Raw genomic sequence first — 5,525 nt, 5'->3', positions numbered from 1 at the left:
CTCATTGTCCTTTTGTTTTAATTATAGTGTAGAAGTGGGTAAGGTTAATTTGCAATTTATCAATTTAGTGTGTTCAGTTACAGTATAAAATGGGTGTTCATCTACTTGGAAGTAGATCCATGAAGTTTTACCACTGGGATTTTAAGGCAAAGTAACATGTACAAAATGCTAGAGGAACTCAACAGGTCAGGTAGGATCTGTAGAGAGGAATAAATAGCTGACATTTTGGGAGAGGCCCTCATCAGGACTTGAGTTTGAATTGTAGCATCTGCAGAATCAGTGTTATAATTTTAGGCAAAACTGTCTTTAGCAACCTTTTGGGCAGGTGGTTGCTGTTTAAGGGAGTAGATGGCTAGCAATACTTTGCTAGGAGGTAAAGTTGTACTGGAAATTTTTTAAACTCTCACCTTGGCTATATGCTCCAGGAATAAATGGCTGATAACTAAATTGTATGTTTTCTGGCCAAGCCAGTGTTAAAATTGTGAAGAACACACACAAGAATAAAAGTTGTATAATGAAGAGTAACATTGGTTTAAGGTGTTACCAACGTTGTTCAGTAACCTGGTAGTAATAGTGGCAATAAGTGGTCAGTACTTCCTCTTACCACAATCTTTTAAAATGATGAATTGGAAACAAACCTCAACAATATCTGATTTTAAAAAGTTATCAATATAGTGAGTAGAACATGGTTACATTGAAAATTGTTCAAAGCACTGCAGAAAGGTGGTCTCTGTGCATGAAGGGGCAATTTCACTTGAAATTGAGGATTGAGTTTTTAAACTGGTTTGTTCTTGAGTACATTTGATTAGAAAATTCCATGACACTCCTGAGTGAAGAAATTTCTCCTTGTTCCTACATTACTAACATTATTGTGCTTGCTGTGTAATCTGAAGTGAGGAAACACCCAATTTAGGGCACACCTATGAGATTGTGTAAACAGGTTAAACAAGTCTGGGTTGACCGGGAAGTACTTGGTGTCAAAGCTGTTTTTGCGTGAAAGGATGGAAGGCTGTTTCCATGGAGGTACTGCCCATATATCAACAATGAAAGTGTGTGTGGACTCTGTCTCTGTATTCAGGTCTGCATGGAAAACAATTCCAAGACTATCGAACCAGTTTTTGCTAAAGGTCATATGTAAAAACCAATTGACAATGAGCCAAAAAGCAAAGAACAGGAATTCTGCAGATGCTGGAAATTCAAGCAACACACATAAAAGTTGCTGGTGAACGCAGCAGGCCAGGCAGCATCTCTAGGAAGAGGTGCAGTCGACGTTTCAGGCCGAGACCCTTCATCAGGACTAACTGAAGGAAGAGTGAGTAAGGGATTTGAAAGTGGGAGGGAGAGATCCAAAATGATAGGAGAAGACAGGAGGGGGAGGGATGGAGCCAAGAGCTGGACAGGTGATTGGCAAAAGGGATACAAGAGGATCATGGGACAGGAGGTCCAGGAAGAAAGACGGGGGTGGGGGGTGTTCCCAGAGGATGGGCAAGGGGTATATTCAGAGGGACAGGGAGAAAAAGAGTGAGAGAAAGAATGTGTGTATAAAAATAAGTAACAGATGGGGTACGAGGGGGAGGTGGGGCATTAGTGGAAGTTAGAGAAGTCGATGTTAAGACTGGGAGACCGCTTTGCTGAACACCTACGCTCTGTCCGCCAGAGAAAGCAGGATCTCCCAGTGGCCACACATTTTAATTTCACATCCCATTCCCATTCTGACATGTCTATCCACGGCCTCCTCTACTGTAAAGATGAAGCTACACTCAGGTTGGAGGAACAATACCTTATATTCCGTCTGGGTAGCCTCCAACCTGATGGCGTGAACATTGACTTCTCTAACTTCCGCTAATGCTCCACCTCTCCCTCGTACCCCATCTGTTACTTATTTTTATACACATTCTTTCTCTCACTCCTTTTTCTCCCTCTGAATATACCCCTTGTCCATCCTCTGGGTCTGTCTCTCCCCCCCCCTTGTCTTTCTTCCCAGACCTCCTGTCCCATGATCCTCTCGTATCCCTTTTGCCTATCACTTGTCCAGCTCTTGGCTCTATTCCTCCCCCTCCTGTCTTCTCCTATCATTTTGGATCTCCCCCTCTCCCTCCCCCTCCAATTTTCAAATCTTACTAACTCTTCCTTCAGTTAGTCCTGACGAAGGGTCTCGGCCTGAAACGTCGACTGTACCTCTTCCTAGAGATGCTGCCTGGCCTGCTGCGTTCACCAGCAACTTTTATGTGTGTTGACAATGAGCCAATAATAGTGGGCATTTGGGGATGATAATGGAGACTGGCTGTTTAGCCTTGGGAAACAAGCTTTGACTCGAAGTATAACTGATTAGGATTTCTGTACAGGCAGTTGTGATTAACCAGCCTCCAATAAATCCATTGGCATTGAGTTCCCATTACCAGGGCTGTTTAAGTGCTATTTCTATACATGATAAGATATTGGAATGGTGCAAGTTTGTAGGTGACAGTTTTACAAGTACGGGAGGAGTTCCAGAATGAATTTTAGTGAATTGATAGAGTCTAGACTTGTTTGTGGTGGCTTCTTAAATGCTACAGTTGGGAGAGAAAGGGAGTTTGGTTATGGTTTGTAACTCTAATGTTTGACATACCAACAGGTGAACAAAGCAAATAGAAAATTGGAATTGTGTATTAAATATAAAATTACTTTGTAAAGATTGGTTTACTTTGAATTTGGTAGGTACTTGGAAGGGTGGGGGGCAGTGTACCTTAACGGGTATCTTTGGGCTCTTTAATTTGAAGAAGATGATTACCTAGGTTGCAGCACTATCAACATATCTCTTACTGCTGGTTCAAAAAAAGTGTCAAGCAGAACCTGGACCTGTACATCTTTGTAGATCTAACTAAAGTGTTTTAATATGGTAAACGGGCATTTTGGACAACTTTGTCAAAACTGAGATGCCCATGCAAATTGATCAACCTCACCTGCCTTTTTGTGACGATCTGATTTGCCAAGTTCTCATGATGACATCTCAGAAGTACTCAGTACTTAAAAAAAAAAGTGAAGCTAGTGTGTGTGCTGTTCAACCTGTTCTTCAAGAATGTGCTGAACCACACAATCAAAGGCCTCAAATGTGGTGTCTACCTGAAAAGCAGACTTGATGGATCATTCTGACCTGTGTCGTCATAGAGTGCCAGAACACAGTCAAAAAACTCATCCTTGAAGTCTACACTGGTGACTGCTCTGGCTTAGTCACCCTTCAGCTAATTGTCAACATATCTGCTGACGCCTTGCATCCCTTTAGTCTTGCATTCAGCGTAAGCAAGATGCAAGTTCTATTTCAACCTGCTATGGGGTCAGCTGCTACCACCTCTTCTAAAACTATGGAGGAAAGATTTAGAATAGTATCAGTAATGTAACTTGTAGAGATTGCCCACTAGACAGATCAACACTAGGATTTGCAAGTCCAGCCAGAGCCTTGGTTGACTGTTCGCGTATTGAGCTAGCACATTTGCCTGCTTTCAAAACTAAAGGTATATGAAGCTGTTCTCAGCTGATTTTTGTATGGATGTGAAACCTAGTCGGTATACAGAAGAATCTCAATGCTAGAGGGATTCCTGTTTCCAGGAAATTTTAATTGCTTAGTAAGATCAACTTTCAACTGTCATTCAGATGCAGCGGTGAGCAAGCCTGCTGGTTTCCACAAAAATGATCCAATGCCCTTTGACCCCAAAGCAATATTGGCCTTCAGATATAATGCCAGAATCAGGGTTATTATCACCAGCATATGTCGTGAAATTTGTTAATTTAGCAGCAGTGCAATGCAATACATAATGTAGAAGAAAAAAATCAAATACATATAAAATAGATTAAAATTTGTGCAAAAAAACCCCAGAAATAATATTTTAAAAATTGAGGTAGTGTTCAAGGGTTCAATGTGTATTTAGGAATTGGATGGCAGAAGGGAAGAAGCTGTTCCTGAATTGCTGAGTGTGTGTCTGTACCTCCTCCCTGATAGTAAGAAAAGGGCAGGCCCTGGGTGCTGGAAGTCCTTAATGAACGTTGCCTTTCTGAGGCACCGCTCCCTGAAGATGTTCTGGGTACTTTGTAGGCTAGTACCCAAGATGGAGCCGCCGCCTTTTGGTCCTGTGTGGTAGCCCCTGCCCCCTCCCATACCAGACAGTGATGCAGCCTGTCAGAATGATCTCCATGGTACATCTATAGAAATTTTTGAGTGTATTTGTTGACATACCAAATCCCTTCAAAATCCTAATGAAGTATAGCTGCTGTCCTTTTATATTATTGGCGAGACCCGACACAGACTGAGAGACCGCTTTGCTGAACATCTACGCTCTGTCCGCCAGAGAAAGCAGGATCTCCCAGTGGCCACACATTTTAATTCCACATCCCATTCCCATTCTGACATGTCTATCCACGGCCTCCTCTACTGTAAAGATGAAACCACACTCAGGTTGGAGGAACAACACCTTATATTCCACCTGGGTAGCCTCCAACTTGATGGCATGAACATCGACTTCTCTAACTTACGCTAAGGCCCCACCTCCCCCTCGTACCCCATCTGTTACTTATTTTTATACACACATTCTTTCTCTCACTCTCCTTTTTCTCCCTCTGTCCCTCTGAATATACCTCTTGCCCATCCTCTGGGTTCTCCCCCCCCCCCCCCCCGTCTTTCTTCCTGGACCTCCTGTCCCATGATCCTCTCGTATCCCCTTTTGCCTATCACCTGTCCAGCTCTTAGCTCCATCCCTCCCCCTCCTGTCTTCTCTTATCATTTTGGATCTCCCCCTCCCCCTCCAACTTTCAAATCCCTTACCCACTCTTCCTTCAGTTAGTCCTGATGAAGGGTCTCGGCCTGAAACGTCGACTGCACCTCTTCCTAGAGATGCTGCCTGGCCTGCTGCATTCACCAGCAACTTTGATGTGTGTTGCTTGAATTTCCAGCATCTGCAGAATTCCTGTTGTTAGCTGCTGTCTTGCCGCCTTTATAAATGCACTGGTATATTGGGACCAGGTTAGGTCCTCAGAGATCTTGACACCCAGGAACTTGAAACTACTCACTCTCTCCACTTCTGATCCCTCTATGAGGACTGGTATGTGTTCCTTCGTCTTAAACTTCCTGAAGTCCACAATCAGCTCATTTGTCTTACTGATGTTCAGTGCCAGGTTGTTGCTGTGACAACACTCCACTAGCTGGCATATCTTGCTCCTGTATGCCCTCTCGTCTCCCAACAATGGTTGTATCATCAGCAAATTTATTGATAGTACTTGAGCTATGCCCCACAGTCATTGGTATAGAGTAGAGCAGAGCGGTGGGCTAAGCACACACCCTAAGGTGCACCAGTGTTGATCGTCAGCTAGGAGGAGATTAGCACAGATTGTGGTCTTCCGGTTAGAAACTCAAGGATTCAATTACAGATGGAGGTACAGAGGCCCAGGTTCTGTAACTTGTCAATCAGGATTGTGGAAATGACGGTGTTGAATGCTGGGCTACAGTTGATGAGCGTGGCTGCTTGTGTTGTCCAGGTGGGCTGAGGCCATGTGGA

Source organism: Mobula birostris, chromosome 27 (assembly GCF_030028105.1).
Source record: "Mobula birostris isolate sMobBir1 chromosome 27, sMobBir1.hap1, whole genome shotgun sequence".
Lineage (NCBI taxonomy): Eukaryota > Metazoa > Chordata > Chondrichthyes > Myliobatiformes > Myliobatidae > Mobula > Mobula birostris.
Note: the sequence above shows the minus strand (reverse complement) of the source record.